General features: G+C 46.3%; 2 protein-coding genes across 4 annotated transcripts in view; one reads left to right on the top strand and one right to left on the bottom strand.

Moving 5' to 3' along the window:
* The window catches only part of HRAS (HRas proto-oncogene, GTPase), a 50,332-nt gene extending 41,492 nt beyond the window's left edge, over positions 1-8,840 (bottom strand). The window contains exon 1 of the mRNA XM_069965488.1: positions 8,755-8,840. The gene's annotated coding sequence lies outside the window, so the exon portion shown is untranslated. The remainder of the gene's footprint in view (positions 1-8,754) is intronic.
* Positions 1-17,788, top strand: part of LRRC56 (leucine rich repeat containing 56) — a 133,983-nt gene that overhangs the window by 98,750 nt on the left and 17,445 nt on the right. For 2 of the 3 annotated variants that reach the window (XM_069965485.1, XM_069965483.1), the window contains exons 1-2: positions 9,092-9,172; positions 12,868-13,015. The gene's annotated coding sequence lies outside the window, so the exon portion shown is untranslated. Of the gene's footprint in view, positions 1-9,091; positions 9,173-12,867; positions 13,016-17,788 lie in introns of those variants that run through there. The other variant, XM_069965484.1, reaches the window with a different exon arrangement.

Here is a 17,788-nt window from a genome sequence, read left to right as displayed (position 1 = left end):
AGGCTGCAAGCACTGTATGGTGGAGGCTGTGGATAATCAGGGTAGGGACTGTCCTGTAATAACTGTAGGGAGCAGGCTGTAAGCACTGTATGGTGGAGGCTGTGGATAAGCAGGGACTGTCCTGTAATAACTGTAGGGAGCAGGCTGTAAGCACTGCATGGTGGAGGCTGTGGATAAGCAGGGTAGGGACTGTCCTGTAATAACTGTAGGGAGCAGGCTGTAAGCACTGTATGGTGGAGGCTGTGGATAAGCAGGGACTGTCCTGTAATAACTGTAGGGAGCAGGCTGCAAGCACTGTATGGTGGAGGCTGTGGATAAGCAGGGTAGGGACTGTCCTGTAATAACTGTAGGGAGCAGGCTGCAAGCACTGTATGGTGGAGGCTGTGGATAATCAGGGTAGGGACTGTCTTGTAATAACTGTAGGGAGCAGGCTGCAAGCACTGCATGGTGGAGGCTGTGGATAAGCAGGGTAGGGACTGTCCTGTAATAACTGTAGGGAGCAGGCTGTAAGCACTGTATGGTGGAGGCTGTGGATAAGCAGGGACTGTCCTGTAATAACTGTAGGGAGCAGGCTGTAAGCACTGTATGGTGGAGGCTGTGGATAAGCAGGGACTGTCCTGTAATAACTGTAGGGAGCAGGCTGCAAGCACTGCATGGTGGAGGCTGTAGATAAGCAGGGACTGTCCTGTAATAACTGTAGGGAGCAGGCTGTAAGCACTGTATGGTGGAGGCTGTGGATAAGCAGGGTAGGGACTGTCCTGTAATAACTGTAGGGAGCAGGCTGCAAGCACTGTATAGTGGAGGCTGTGGATAAGCAGGGTAGGGACTGTCCTGTAATAACTGTAGGGAGCAGGCCGTAAGCACTGTATGGTGGAGGCTATGGATAAGCAGGGTAGGGACTGTCCTGTAATAACTGTAGGGAGCAGGCTGTAAGCACTGTATGGTGGAGGCTGTGGATAAGCAGGGACTGTCCTGTAATAACTGTAGGGAGCAGGCTGTAAGCACTGTATGGTGGAGGCTGTGGTAGGGATTGTCCTGTAATAACTGTAGGGAGCAGGCTGCAAGCACTGTATGGTGGAGGCTGTGGATAAGCAGGGTAGGGACTGTCCTGTAATAACTGTAGGGAGCAGGCTGCAAGCATTGTATGGTGGAAGCTGTGGATAAGCAGGGACTGTCCTGTAATAACTGTAGGGAGCAGGCTGCAAGCACTGCATGGTGGAGGCTGTGGATAATCAGGGTAGGGACTGTCCTGTAATAACTGTAGGGAGCAGGCTGTAAGCACTGTATGGTGGAGGCTGTGGATAAGCAGGGTAGGGACTGTCTTGTAATAACTGTAGGGAGCAGGCTGCAAGCACTGTATGGTGGAGGCTGTGGATAAGCAGGGACTGTCCTGTAATAACTGTAGGGAGCAGGCTGTAAGCACTGTATGGTGGAGGCTGTGGTAGGGATTGTCCTGTAATAACTGTAGGGAGCAGGCTGCAAGCACTGTATGGTGGAGGCTGTGGATAAGCAGGGTAGGGACTGTCCTGTAATAACTGTAGGGAGCAGGCTGTAAGCACTGTATGGTGGAGGCTGTGGATAAGCAGGGTAGGGACTGTCTTGTAATAACTGTAGGGAGCAGGCTGCAAGCACTGTATGGTGGAGGCTGTGGATAAGCAGGGACTGTCCTGTAATAACTGTAGGGAGCAGGCTGCAAGCACTGTATGGTGGAGGCTGTGGATAAGCAGGGTAGGGACTGTCCTGTAATAACTGTAGGGAGCAGGCTGTAAGCACTATATGGTGGAGGCTGTGGATAAGCAGGGACTGTCCTGTAATAACTGTAGGGAGCAGGCTGTAAGCACTGTATGGTGGAGGCTGTGGATAAGCAGGGACTGTCCTGTAATAACTGTAGGGAGCAGGCTGTAAGCACTGTATGGTGGAGGCTGTGGATAAGCAGGGACTGTCCTGTAATAACTGTAGGGAGCAGGCTGTAAGCACTGTATGGTAAAGGCTGTGGATAAGCAGGGTAGGGACTGTCTTGTAATAACTGTAGGGAGCAGGCTGCAAGCACTGTCTGGTGGAGGCTGTGGATAAGCAGGGACTGTCCTGTAATAACTGTAGGGAGCAGGCTGCAAGCACTGTATGGTGGAGGCTGTGGATAAGCAGGGTAGGGACTGTCCTGTAATAACTGTAGGGAGCAGGCTGTAAGCACTGTATGGTGGAGGCTGTGGATAAGCAGGGACTGTCCTGTAATAACTGTAGGGAGCAGGCTGCAAGCACTGTATGGTGGAGGCTGTGGATAAGCAGGGACTGTCCTGTAATAACTGTAGGGAGCAGGCTGCAAGCACTGCATGGTGGAGGCTGTAGATAAGCAGGGACTGTCCTGTAATAACTGTAGGGAGCAGGCTGCAAGCACTGTATAGTGGAGGCTGTGGATAAGCAGGGTAGGGACTGTCCTGTAATAACTGTAGGGAGCAGGCCGTAAGCACTGTATGGTGGAGGCTGTGGATAAGCAGGGTAGGGACTGTCCTGTAATAACTGTAGGGAGCAGGCTGCAAGCACTGCATGGTGGAGGCTGTGGATAAGCAGGGACTGTCCTGTAATAACTGTAGGGAGCAGGCTGTAAGCACTGTATGGTGGAGGCTGTGGTAGGGATTGTCCTGTAATAACTGTAGGGAGCAGGCTGCAAGCACTGTATGGTGGAGGCTGTGGATAAGCAGGGTAGGGACTGTCCTGTAATAACTGTAGGGAGCAGGCTGTAAGCACTGTATGGTGGAGGCTGTGGATAAGCAGGGTAGGGACTGTCTTGTAATAACTGTAGGGAGCAGGCTGCAAGCACTGTATGGTGGAGGCTGTGGATAAGCAGGGACTGTCCTGTAATAACTGTAGGGAGCAGGCTGCAAGCACTGTATGGTGGAGGCTGTGGATAAGCAGGGTAGGGACTGTCCTGTAATAACTGTAGGGAGCAGGCTGTAAGCACTGTATGGTGGAGGCTGTGGTAGGGATTGTCCTGTAATAACTGTAGGGAGCAGGCTGCAAGCACTGCATGGTGGAGGCTGTGGATAAGCAGGGACTGTCCTGTAATAACTGTAGGGAGCAGGCTGTAAGCACTGTATGGTGGAGGCTGTGGATAAGCAGGGACTGTCCTGTAATAACTGTAGGGAGCAGGCTGTAAGCACTGCATGGTGGAAGCTGTGGATAAGCAGGGTAGGGACTGTCCTGTAATAACTGTAGGGAGCAGGCTGTAAGCACTGTATGGTGGAGGCTGTGGATAAGCAGGGACTGTCCTGTAATAACTGTAGGGAGCAGGCTGTAAGCACTGTATGGTGGAGGCTGTGGATAAGCAGGGACTGTCCTGTAATAACTGTAGGGAGCAGGCTGCAAGCACTGTATGGTGGAGGCTGTGGATAATCAGGGTAGGGACTGTCTTGTAATAACTGTAGGGAGCAGGCTGCAAGCACTGCATGGTGGAGGCTGTGGATAAGCAGGGTAGGGACTGTCCTGTAATAACTGTAGGGAGCAGGCTGTAAGCACTGTATGGTGGAGGCTGTGGATAAGCAGGGTAGGGACTGTCCTGTAATAACTGTAGGGAGCAGGCTGTAAGCACTGTATGGTGGAGGCTGTGGATAAGCAGGGACTGTCCTGTAATAACTGTAGGGAGCAGGCTGCAAGCACTGTATGGTGGAGGCTGTGGATAAGCAGGGACTGTCCTGTAATAACTGTAGGGAGCAGGCTGTAAGCACTGTATGGTGGAGGCTGTGGATAAGCAGGGACTGTCCTGTAATAACTGTAGGGAGCAGGCTGTAAGCACTGTATGGTGGAGGCTGTGGATAAGCAAGGACTGTCCTGTAATAACTGTAGGGAGCAGGCTGTAAGCACTGTATGGTGGCGGCTGTGGATAATCAGGGTAGGGACTGTCCTGTAATAACTGTAGGGAGCAGGCTGTAAGCACTGTATGGTGGAGGCTGTGGATAATCAGGGTAGGGACTGTCCTGTAATAACTGTAGGGAGCAGGCTGCAAGCATTGTATGGTGGAGGCTGTGGATAAGCAGGGTAGGGACTGTCCTGTAATAACTGTAGGGAGCAAGCTGTAAGCACTGTATGGTGGAGGCTGTGGATAATCAGGGTAGGGACTGTCCTGTAATAACTGTAGGGAGCAGGCTGCAAGCACTGTATAGTGAAGGCTGTGGATAAGCAGGGTAGGGACTGTCCTGTAATAACTGTAGGGAGCAGGCTTTGGAGCAGGCTGTAAGCATTGTATGGTGGAGGCTATGGATAAGCAGGGACTGTCCTGTAATAACTGTAAGGAGCAGATTGTAATAATTGTATGTTGGAGGCTATCGATAAGCAGAGTAGGGACTGTCTTGTAATAACTGCAGGGAGCAGATTGTAATCATTGTATGGTGGAGACTATGGATAAGCAGTATATGGACTGTCCTGTAATAACTGTAGGGAGCAGGGTATGGAGCAAGCTGTAAGCATTGTATGGTGGAGACTATGGATAAGAAGGGTAGGGACTGTCCTGTAATAACTGTAGGGAGCAGGGTATGTAGCAAGCTGTAAGCAAGTAATAACTGCAGGGAGCAGATTGTAAACATTGTATTGTGCAGGATATGAATAAGCATGGTCAGGGCTATCCTGTAATAACTGTAGGGAGCAGGCTGTAAACATTGTATGGAGCACAAATTTTAAATCAACTGGTGTCAGAAAGTTATACAAATTTGTAAATTACTGCTATTATAAAATCTCAATTCTTCATGTACTTATCAGCCGCTGTATGTCCTGCCGGAAGTGGTATTTTTATTTTATTTTTTCAACCAGGCACAGTGCTCTCTGCTGCGACCTCTGTCCTTGACAGCAGCTGTCCTGAACAGTATCAAACCCTTTAAGGGGAACTATTTGGGGAAAATTTTTCTATTGAGGGTGCGAACACACACGGCATATTCGCAGCGAGTTTCTCGCTGCGTATACGCAGTGAAACTCGCTGCGAATCCTGTACCTGTGTATTCAATGGCAGATGTACATCCCTGCTGCGAGTTTGTCTGCAGCCCGCCCCATTAACCCCCAAGCTGCCGGACATTATACATTACCGGGTCCCCGTTTCTGCCTGCTTCGGTGCTCCCTGTGTCTTCACAGCCCGCCCGGCCAATCAGTGCGCTGCGGCGGGACAGCGCACTGATTGGCCGGGCGAGACGTGCCGGGAGCCGCTGAAGCAAGCAGGAGCCGGGATCAGGTTATGTATGCCCGGCCCCCTGCAGCCCCGATCGCCCCCAGCCCCGCAGCCCCAGGCCACACATCGTCCCCAGCCGCACATAGCCCGCAGCCCCAGGCCGCCCAGATGGCCCCCCGCAGCCCCGATCAGCCGGCCGCCCCGATGCCCCCCCCCCACCGCAGCCCCGATCAGCTGGGCGCCTGCAGTCCCGGCCGCTCAGAACGGGAGGGGGGCGATCGGTGCGGCCAGCTGATTGGGGCTTTACTTATACTTTACCTGGTCCCCGCTCCGGCTTGCTGAAGACACCGGGACCCCCGGAGCAAGCCGGAGCCGGGATCAGATAAAGTATATGCTCCGGCGGCCGGGGGTTAACGGGCGGACTGCAGACAAACTGGCAGATTTTGTCTGCCATTCACTAAACCAGGACAGGATACGCAGCGAGTTTCACTGCGTTTACGCAGCGAGAAACTCGCTCCGTATACGTCCTGTGTGTTTGTACCCTGAAAGTACATTAAAATTTATATAGATGCGTCTATACATAATGTATTACTGTATCTGTTTGATTCTGCCACACTGGTAGCTGATAGAAATCCAGGAAGTGAAGAAAACTGGCCTCTGTGCCAATTCACATTGTCTCCTGCTCCTTCTGCCATTCCCCCTTAGGAGACAAATCTTCCATGATTCTGTCTCACATTGTGTGTGTTTGCTGAGCACAGGCTGATGATGCAGACAGGGGGCAGGGCATGATGTCACAGGAGGCTTGGCTGGATCCACCAATCCCCTCAGTGATTCACCATCTCTGACTGGCCAGAAGCAGGTGCAGCAAGGACTGTAGACTGTGATGAACAGCTGAGGGAAAGCATTGCATTCTGGAACCAGTACTGCATTCTGGGAACTGCTCATCCAGGAAGTACAGAAACACAATACAGAACAAAACGGTAGTGACTAAATCCCATACCGCAAAGGGACCTCACTGGGTGCGCGCACACAGCTCCCAGGCAAGCCCCGCCCCGGCCGGATTTCATTGGCTGCTCCGCTCCGGGCTTCCTATCAGTTAAAATCAGACCCTGCCGGACCCCCGACCCTAATCCGAGCATTTAGTGTTAGGGTTGGGGGTCGGATTAGGGTTACTAAAATCATCTAACTATCCCCTTCCCACACAACAACCCTAACACTAACCCTCGGGGTTGGTGCTAATCAGGAGGATTAGGGTTAGGGTTGGGGCTGTGGGGAGGGTTAGACATGAGAATCAGTTGGACGTAACCCTAATCCGACCCCCAACCCTAATACTAAACGCTCGGATTAGGTTTGGGGGTCCGGCAGGGTCTGATTTTAACTGATAGGAAGCCCGGAGTGGAGCAGCCAATGAAATCCGGCAGGGGCGGGGCTTGCCTGGGAGCTGTGTGCGCGCACCCAGTGAGGTCCCTTTGCGGTATGGGATTTAGACACTACCAGAACAAAACCCCCCAAAGCAAATGGACTTTTGGTAGTTTCAAAACTGGGATAGATATGTAAGTAATGCATTATTTTTTTAAAGTGACTGTACCACCAGGCCCAGGCTGAAGCACTGGAGGCGGCCCAACCCACCCCCAGAGGGAAGAAACCCCAGCCCCTCCAGGACATTAGAATCAATGGAACCCTATCATAGAGGGGCAGGGGTTTCCTCCCACTAAGGGTAGGCTGGCCTGCCTCCAGTGCTTCACCTGGGCCTGGTGGTACAGTCACTTTAACCTCTGCCTGGAGTTCCCCTTTAAGGAAAGTTTTTTTTCTGCTTTGGACAGTTCCTGACATGGACAAAAGTGGCAGCAGAGAGCATTGTGTTAAACTGGAAAGAATACACCACTTTCTGCAGGACATACAGCAGCTGATAAGTACTTGAAGGTGTGAGATTTTTTAATAGAAGTAATTTACAAATTTATATAATTTTCTGATATTAGTTGAAAATATGTTTTTTTTTGCCAGAGAACCCCTTTAGTATAGAGTCATGCTTAAAGGGGTAGTGCAGCGCTAAACAATTATTCACAAAATAACACACATTACAAAGTTATACAACTTTGTACTGTATGTTATGTATGTAAATGGCCCCCTTCCCCGTGTTCCCAAGCCCACCGATGCTAGACCCGGAAGTGTATAACCGGAATTGTAATGACCCGGAAATATAGTTGCTAGTGGTCCATTAAAGTAAAGGTCTCACTGTAGGTATGCCATAGCATACATGGGCATAATTTTTTATGCCATCAATGTACAGCTTGAACTACTATTGTAGTATGCTAGATGCTGGAAAGCCACCTTTTCCCATATGGTAAATCCAACATCTACCAGAATTGCCTATTTTATGCAGTTTAGGTAATGACCATAGAGGTTATCGAACGTTGCATAAACTGCATAGCATTGTGTATTACTGCTAGCCACACTGTATCTGTAAATCAGGACTTACAGAAACAGTGTAGCTAATGCACACATTCCGTGCACAGAAGATGTGTTAGGGTCCATTTACACAGAAAGATTATCTGACAGATTATTTGCCAAAGATTTTAAGCCAAAGCCAGGAATGGATTTTAAAAGAGGAGAAATCTCAGGCTTTCCTTTATAACCTGATCAATGTTTATAGTCTGTTCCTGGCTTTGGCTTCAAATCTTTGGCAGATAGTCTTTCTGTGTGGACTCTTATGGGCCGGAATGATGAACTCCCGGCATCATGATGCCGGGAGCTCTGAAACAGGTCAAACCTTTGCACTACTGTACTGATAGTGTGTCAGTATGCGAAGAAGATAGTGTACTGATAGTCTGTTAGTACAGTAGTGCAAAGATTTAACCTTAATCATGATGCTCGGAGTTTAGCATTCCAGTCAATAGCACATCATCCGTGCAAGGACTGTAATCACTGAGGGTACAAACACACATACCGTATACGCAGCAGATCTGCAGCAGATTGGATGGTGCAGATTTGATGCTGTGTTCAGTTATTTAGATCTAACCTGCTGCGTATACGGTGTGTGTGTGTGTGTTTGTACCCTGAATGTGTAAATGACCTTTGTGCAAACATGGTAAAACATCGGCCTCAGCTGTTTTCAGCTTTCTAACCACCTCCAGCAGTCGCAGCCAAGCTGGCGGGGTTTCTCAGTCAAGAGACAGGCACTGGTCCCAGCCATGGAACCAACATGTTGGACATTTGATAAGAAAGAAACTACTAAAAATACAGACTAGATGGACCAGGTGGTCTTTTTCCACCACAGTACTGCAATGTGTGAACACAGCCATAGCATATACTGTGGATGTGCCTTAAAGGGGAACTCCGGGCTGGGGTGATTTATGGCAGAGTGCTGGGGAGGATGAAAGAAGTAACATGCTCTCGCCTCCACAACTCCAGCGCTGGTCAAGGCCGCTTCTCAGAGTGGGGACCTGGGACGTGACTTGGCAGACTGAGAAGCGCCCAGGACTGGGGCACCGGAGCCGTGGGATACCGGCACTGGGGCAGGGGAGGTGAGAGCATGTTACTTCTTTCAGCACTCCCCCCAGCCCGGAGTTCTCCTTTAAGTGTCCAGAGGAGAATAGCCCTTGTACTTGGCAGACTGGGTCTTCAGAAGTCTGGGAAAGCTGGGTGATCTGCAGTAGTGACCATATTATTACAGGATCAGATGTAACAAGGAAACTGTTCAACTGATCGGTTTTTATCTATAAATAAAAGAAATAAAAGAAAATAACACAATGAATTTCCTCTTTCTCGCACTGATTAAATCTCTTGTGTCTGCACTAAGAGACAAGGGGTTAATATTTTCTGCTTCCTTGCTCAACCAAAGCCACAAAGCAACCTGGTCTCCAATTACCTTAGGGCATGAATGTTTAGTTATGCTAATTCCAGCTTTTTATTTGCCTGTTGCCGTGAAACAGTAGCCCTTAGCAACACGGCCTGGTAATGCAGCAAAGCCTTGGAGCTTCTTAGAGGGCTGATGAAGTGACTGCTGCGTCCTACATTACTGGGGTAAGCGTCGCAGGGGCAAATACACTGTGGGTGACGCTAGCCGGACAGATATAGCAGAGCTGTGTATGCCAGGTGGTGCAGCTTCTAGTAATATCACAGTGGTAGCTTTGCATCTGTGTAGGACGACTGTTACTAGGGTCCTTGCAGCCTTAAAGGGTTAAATCAGATATACAGCTCTGCTTCATCCGTACCTCCTTTCTGTGCACATCAATAGGTCTGTGCGTCTAGCTTCTCTGTAGATATTAGCTCCCACCATGTATATTATACATGGGTGATTATTATGTATATATATTGTACATTTATATTATGTATACAGTATTTAGAAAAGGACTTTGTACTGTGTGATCAATATATATATACATGTAATTTACCAGGGCGACTATGGCGATACTATTCCACCGGACGATTATCGTTCGCATATTCGTTAACGATTAACTATCTTAAACGACCGCTATTGCGAAAGACCTGAAAACGTTCACTCATTTCCATGGAACGATAATCGTTACTTATGATCGTATTTGCGATAGTTTTTTCTTCGCTATATCTTCGCTATTGTGTTCGTATCTACTGCGAACGACTGAACGACGTCTAATTCAATGCGAACGATTTGCTAACGTTTTGCGAACGAACAACGATAAAAATAGGTCCAGGTCTTATAAGCCGATCAACGATTTCTCGTTCGGTCGTTGATCGTTAACTGCATTTCAACCGAACGATTATCGTTTAGATTCGAACGATTTAACGATAATCTGAACGATAATCGTCCGGTGGAATAGGGCCCTTACACTCCTGTACACTTTGCTTGTGACTCCTATGAATTTCGGCATTTTTGGGGTACTGAAGTGAGTGCTGCTGTGGGGGTGATGTGGCCATCTCATCTATAGAGGCCATTGTGACTGGCATTGTTAGTTCTCACTGCACATTCAGTTCACATACTGAAGACAAAACATGTGCAGATTCAAGGGGAGGTTATGCGTGTTGTATATGTCCTGGGTCTTTATCCTTTACACTAAAGGGGTACTCCGGAGAAAATGTTTTTCTTTCAAATCAACTGTTGCCAAAAAGTGCCAAATATTTGCAATTTACTTCTATTTAAAAATCTCCAGTCTTTCAGTACTTATCAGCTGCTGCATGTCCTACAGGAAGTCGCCTATTCTTTAGAGTCAGGTTTTCTGTAAGCATTTGCTGCTGCTCTGAACAGTTTCTGTCACAGACAGATATGGCTGTATAGAGCAATGTGACTGGAAATAATACACCATTTCCTGCAGGACATACAACAGCTGATAAGTACTGGAAGACTTGAGATTTTTTTTAAATAGAATTAAAATTACAAATCTCTGGCACTTTTTGATCTGAAAGAATTTTTTTCTGCTGGAGTGCCAGTTTAAAAACCATGGGAAACTACCTAGCAAATCTGCAACAAAATCCACATGTGGAATGTGGTCAGATCTGTCGCATCGGATCATATAGAAACACAAGTGCTTAGAAAGTTATGCAAAATATCTGTCTCACGCTGGGAGGGTGTTTTTCAGCTATAGGGTATTTTCACACTGCCTGTTTAGATTCCTTGGGAAAACTTCAGATTTTTGCTGAATATTTTGACACTATACACTGGTATTTGTTATTTACAGTCATGGATGCCAATTATTCCCATTCAACAGGGATAATCAGCGTTCGGCATCCCTAATGTTCATTCCCTATGAATATGCTCAAAATAAGTGGCAGTGTATTGAAAATACCCAGGACAGAAAATGTGCTGTATTTTACAATGTGAACTGTGGTGCATAATCCCATTGAAAACAATTGGAGTGAACTGCCTGCATTTTGATGAGTAATACATGACATGATATGTGCGGAAAAATTCAGTGTGCCTTATCACCAAGACAAAGGGGCATCCTCTACACCTAGTGCAGGGGTGTCAAACTCAAATACACAGTGGGCCAAAATTAAACAAATTGGACAAAGTCGTGGGCCAACCATTATATTTAATGAAGATTGCAAGCAGCATTTCTGTCACTGTGAGAGCAGCATGCGGCGTTCCTGGCACTGCCTATCCTAAAGTAATTTTTCCAACATAAAAGTTACCCATTATATCCCTCAAGCAGTAGGTAATTGTGCCCCATGTAGTAACCACCCCAAATAGTGCCCCATATACTAGTCAGGCCTACTATTAGCGCCCCACATAATAGCCCGCCCTCCCGATAGTGTCCCATATAGTAACCAGACCCCAATAGTGTCTTATATCGTAACCAGCCCTCCCAATAGTGCATTATATCGTAGCCAGCCCTCCCAATAGTGTCTTATATCGTAGCCAGCCCTCCCAATAGTGTCTTATATAGTAGCCAGCCCTCCTAAGTGCCCAAGTGCCAATGCTGAGGCCCACAGTGCCTCTAGGGGCCCAGTTCCCGGTAACCAGTTACTCAGCAATGACTGATTATCAATCATTGCTGAGTGATGTCCGATGGGCTCCGACGGATGTGCCGCCTTCTAGGGCTATCCCAGGAATTTGGTACACAGTTGTCCTGGATTCCTGGGTGAGCTCACCAGTCAGTTGCATGTGCGCCACTGATTGGCTGAGTGGGACACCAGGGAGGAAGCAGGAGCATGGCCAGTTAACATGTTATCCCAGCAGTGCTGGCATAAGTGGGAAGGGCCTTTACTTACTCACAGCGGAATGAAAAATTAGCTGCGAGTATCTTATGGTGCTTTTAGACGGAACGATTATCGTTCAAATTTGCATGATAACGATTGGATTCGAACGATAATCGTACGTGTAAACGATGCGATCGATCAAGCGACGAGCGAGAAAGCATTCATTTTAATCTTTCAACATGTTCTTAAATTGTTGTTTGTCGTTCGCAAAAAATTCGCAGATCGTTCCGTCTTAACAGTCGTTCACCGATTTAACCTATGTGTGAGATAGGCTTAAGCGATCACAAAACGATTGCAAAACGATTTTTCGGTACGATGTATTGTTCCGTCTAAACGCTGATCGTTATAAAAAACACATTGTTCATTCAAAATCGTTAATCGTGCGATCGGGCGAATTATCGCTCCGTCTAAAAGCACCATAAAGCCATAGAAAATGACAGCAACGGGAATTGCAGCAGTTTCCGGTATGTGTGAAGCTACCCTTATTTTGTAGTTCATCCGAACCCAAACGCTTGGCATTTGATTGCTGGTGGCGGAAGAAGTTGGATGCAGCCCCAAAGGCTGTTTTACATGAGAGGGAAGCGAGCACCGACCTTTCAGGTCAGCACTCACTGTTTACACAGAACGATCTGCGAATTTTTTGCAAACGATCAACGACAATTTGAGAACATGTTCAAAGATCAAAATAAACGTTTCATTGTTCGCTGCCTTTACACGTACGATTATCGTTCGAATTCGAAAGTTATCGTACTCGTTCTGTGTAAACGCAGCATGAGGATAGTCCATCAGTGGAAAAAAAAAGTGTCCCAGAAATCCCTGTACATTACACCTATGCATTAATGTTATTCTGTGTGGAGCTTCACTTTCTACTTCAATCCTCCTGGAGCAATGTAAATGAGGTTCATCCCTGAAATCTTCTTAGTTTCCAGAATTCAGAGACCAAGAAGCATATTAAACTTCATTCTGGAAATTCTCAGTAAAGCACTAGTAAGCCCTAATAATTATTTCCTTGCTTTGTCATTTATGTTTTGCTTCTATTCCAGAATAAAACAGAGCGCGGGACAGGAACAAGACATTACCATCTGAAAGCACATAAGAGAGATTTATTGTAACCACTGAGAGGAGGAAAATGAATGCAGCAGTAGCAGCAGCGATGTGAAAAACATCTGCGCTGATCAGATTTTCTTGCTGGTAAGTAGAAGACATGGCTGAGACATTTCCTGCTCAACCCTTTGTAGGATGCATGTAACATCCCAGCAATGTTACTATATTAGTGATCGAGTCCATGCAGTTGCATGGCTGTATTTTTTTCTTGAATACATAGACACTATAGACATTGTATACAGGATTGTAGTAAAATACATTGATGATATCCATAGTGTAAGTCATGATGATTGGCTGGCGTCCAACCTCTGGTACCCCTGACTGTCAACAGAACTGATGGTTCAGCTGTTTCCATAACTCCTTGACTAGGAACAAAATGCACGGGACATGTGATTATGCCATAAGTTTGGTGGGAAATTCTAAAAGTAAAATCTGGTAAAGCAGTTTTCCACTGTAAAAGTCCAATATAGAACCATTCAGACACTGTAATGAATCACATTGTGCTGGATGAGGGCTATGTAGAGTACATCTGTGTTTTCTCATAGAACATGGAATCCAACAGACCATGGCTAATGAATAATAAAAATGTTTCACATTTAAAATTTAAATACTAAATATGCACTTCTATGCAATGTTCACACTGTCAGCAGAAGCCTGGAGCACCTGTCAGCAGTCATATTAGAATTGCCTGAAGAAATGGTTTAGTATGCAGTGTAATTCTTGCCATCAACCCTCCATCATAGGATAAAGTGGTTGTCTCATAAGCAAGGGCCCTATTAGGGCCATTGCACACAGAGCAAAATTTCAAGCGGAGTCTGCTCCACCACTTGAAATTCTGCCTGTCCCATTGCTTCAATGGGATTTCTCATGTGCCTCTGCTTTCTGTTTATAGAATTGACATGTCAATCTTTGAGCAGAGAGCGGAGGCACACAAGAAATCCTATTGAAGCAATGGAACAGGCAGAATTTCAAGCGGTATCCATGGCGTAGATTCCTTTGAAATTTTCGCTTCCTTTGCTCTGTGTGTATGGGCCCGGACACAGGGCGATTATTTGCCCAATCAGGACAGTTCACACATATATGGCATCGTGTTATAAAAACAACGATCAGGTGAGGAGATTCTCATCGGCTGATCGGTGTCTTTCAGCATGTTATAAAATCATCAGTCGCCAACCGCACATCGCTCTGTGTAGTGTATACTTACCTGTCCACGCTCCCCAGTGTCTTCCTTTTTCCCACTGTCCAAAGCCACTTCAGAAGCTCCCACATCCACCTCTGAGGTGACAGGCTGCTTTGCCAATCACTGGCAGTAGCACTGTCCCATCTCTGCTTGGCTAAGCGGTGTGTCACCTCAGAGATGGCTGTAGAAGCTTCAGCGGCAGCTGCAGTGAGTGGGGAAAATCTAGAAGAACACCCGGGAGCGTGGTGATGTAAGTATAAAACTTTATTATTTACTAAAAACAAGGGCTGCACGGACAATGTTAATGATGTCCGTGCAGCCATTGCCGCAGTGGCGATCTACCAGATCAGCGCTTGCTTATCCAATATATCATACTTATATGGCCCTAAGATTTATCCCCTATTCATTGTGAAGGAGATATGTGTGTCATTGGGGGGTCTGAGTGCTGTACTTGGCTATCTTCAGCAGCTCTCATAGACAATGACAAGAGCACACATGACCACTGCTTGCATGATGGGTGACTCAGGTTCCCAATTTTCAGATGACTGGGACTTGTAGCTGTTGTAACCCTCAGTCATTCACTTATCCTATAGAAGGGGAATAAATATTAAAGCGACACAATCTGACCCCCCAAACAGCTTGTACCTACCGATAGCTGCTTTTAATCCAAGATCTGTCCTGGGGTCCGTTCGGCAGGTGATGCAGTTGTTGTCCTAAAAAACAACTTTTAAACTTGCAGCCCTGTGTCAAACTGGCTTGGCCTAGAGTGTGTATGCCCAAGGGCAGGATATATCCTATTCATCACCTGTCTGAACACTGCACATGTGCTGGATTGTTAAGGCACCTATGCAGTGTTCACACAAGTGATGAATATCTGCAGCAAGGACTACAGCTTGTGATGCACTAGGCATTTGGACTGAATACATCTCATTAGGGGGGTTCCAAAAACATTATAATTTTTTTTTATTTGAATTATTTGAGTTACAGCTATTTTATTTTTTTTTTGCTTTCCCCAAAAGTTCAAATACAGCCCTGCTTGGTGCTACAATGTTATTTCACAAGTGTGAAAATGGCATTTACAAGACTACAACTAATGCAGGTTCTCAATACAGTTAAAATATTGCTGTGTGAAGGCCATAGTCTGCCAGCAGCAATAGGACAGAGACCTATCCTTTCTCTGTAGGTTAGTCCAGCATTGTGTATTTGCTGGTATCACAATGACTGGCATTCCTAAGAATCACCTAGTCACAACCAACTAGCTCATGTTCAGACATGTCTACTAATCCTGGCTAGTAAATGACCATTGTTAGACTTTTATTTAACATAGTGGCACACCAGAAGTTTTCATTGGTGAGGGTTCAGATGCTGTGCCCATTCCTCTGATCAGCCCTCCTCGGAACCCTTTATTTATTTAGCCCGGCCATATATATATAATCTCTCCATGGACAACCCCCTTTGAGTGTAAAAGGCACTTCAGATAACTTTCATCCAAATGCAATTTTTGGCCAATATCTATTATTCCTGACTTCCCCATACACCGCCACCATCTGGCGGTGGCTTATCTCTACTGAGACCAAAAAGATTAAGCGTGTTAAAATCCAACTGCCCATGGTAGGCACGATTACTGTTTGGGGGAGTCAAGTTGGGGCACAAAATTAAAACTGTTACTGGGGGGCCCTATTGCAATATGGCAAAATTATTTTTTTATGGGGTTTATGGGGACAGCAATGTAAAGAAGTTCCTTCCTGTCACACTTCGGGGCAAGTCATCTTTGATATTAGGTATTAGTATCCTATTTACTATTCATATACAGTATTTTTTTCTTTAGATAAACAGGGCCAATAGTATACACATGTCAAGCATATGTTAAGAAATAGGGGTAGTATTTCTTATTAGGTCCATGCCGTGATCTGCAGCATTGATTTCTGCATTGCTGTATTTTAGTACTTCCATGATGCTCTTTAGAATTTCCCTCGAGAGTTTTAAGTATTTTAGAGCTTATTTGTGGTTAAGGGTCTACAGAGACAGTGCTTAATGCATAGAAGCTTTTATGAGTGTGTGTCAAAAACCTGATGGCTCTAACAGCATTGGGTCTATCCTCATCAACTGAACCTCATGTGCCAGATCATCTACTTAATACATTTCCAACAGGGTTTTCCCATCTCATACACTGGAGGCATATCACAAGGTTGTGCCGTCACTTTATAATTAATTGGTATTAAACCCATTGATCATGAGAATGAAGGGAACCCAGCACTAGGGTACCCCTGTCTCCACTTACAGTACTTCCAGCCATCCAACTGTGTAAGTTTCCTCCAAAAGGGCGACCTTGTCTCCCGTCGGTCCATTTACCCTCTTACAAATCACATTGTCAAAAAAACATTGATCTTTCTCCCCCAGCGGTGGGGACAAGATTCTGTCTTTCTCCACAAAGCATAGGGGTAGAAGTACTGATGCTGGTAATATACTACCTAATTCTGTACTGTTTCGTAATTCAGGCAGTGTCCAGGGTAGTCTCAGCAAGGATATGATGATCCTTTTCTGCCACCTCTTCTCGGTCAGAGTTGCCTTTTAAAGCGACACTCCAGCCATACATTTTATTGCAAAAGGGGAATTAACAGGGTAAGACTAAGCACCCGTCCTTCCCCCCCTGTACCATGTACCTCCTTTCCCCCTAATAATCTTCCAATTCCCAATTCCTGTACACTGCATTGTGACCAGCCACTTTTCACATGGGTTTGTGAGTGAAGCAGAAGTCACTTATATTCCATGTAACTCTACAAGACAATTGCGATGCACACTTTAAATACCAGTTTCTCGAAAATAAATCAGGCTTACTTTATTTATTTAAAAAAAGAGGGGTTTGAACTTTTTTTGGGGGGAAGGTTTTATTTTTGGAGAAACACAGTATTCCCCTACACTGTAGCCCCGCTCTATACAGTATGCCCCACTGTTGTTAGGCTCCTTTATAGTGAGTTCCCCTGTGAGGTTGTCTAGGGGAAATTAACTTGACCCATATCCACAGGATAGGGGACAAGTAAGAGATTGTGGGGGTCCTTCCTCCGTACCCCCTTCTTATCACTGTATTTAATCCCCAGCTTTTTTGTTATGAATACAGCTGCGGGTACGGCACCTGACTCGTGTCTCTATTCATTTCTATGGAGCCGCCAGAGGAGTGCTTACTCTGCGGCTCCATAGGAATTAATAAAGCCGCAGGTATGGCGCGTGACTGTATTCATAACAAAGAAGCCGGGGGCCCGATACAGAGATCGGCAGGATAAAGATCAAGTTATTTTCCCATGGAAAACCTCTTTAATCCATACTGTATACCTACCTTTCCTCTCATACTGTGTACACTCCCTCTCTGCAGGTAGTCCCTATACTTTATACCTCCCTCCCACCTCAGTAGTTGTTCCCCCATACACACACACACCCCCCCTCAATGATATCCACTGAGTAATATTTCAAGCTTACCCCAAGGATAGGTCTTATTTTCAGGATGGGTCTTATTTTCGGAAAAACACTGTAGAAACCCATATGTAAATGGCTGGTCACAATGCAGTGCGTGGAACCAGCACTTGACCTGTCTGGCTTCTTCTCTAGAGTACTTCCAGTAAGTACAGGCTGATACAAAGTAACATCTCACTTTAAAGTCTTATGGTAATGGTAAGGGAGCGGAG

Source organism: Dendropsophus ebraccatus, chromosome 4, assembly GCF_027789765.1.
Source record: "Dendropsophus ebraccatus isolate aDenEbr1 chromosome 4, aDenEbr1.pat, whole genome shotgun sequence".
In the NCBI taxonomy this organism is placed as follows: Eukaryota; Metazoa; Chordata; class Amphibia; order Anura; family Hylidae; genus Dendropsophus; species Dendropsophus ebraccatus.
The sequence above is the reverse complement of the archived record's forward strand: the minus strand, read 5'-3'. Positions and strand labels throughout refer to the sequence as shown.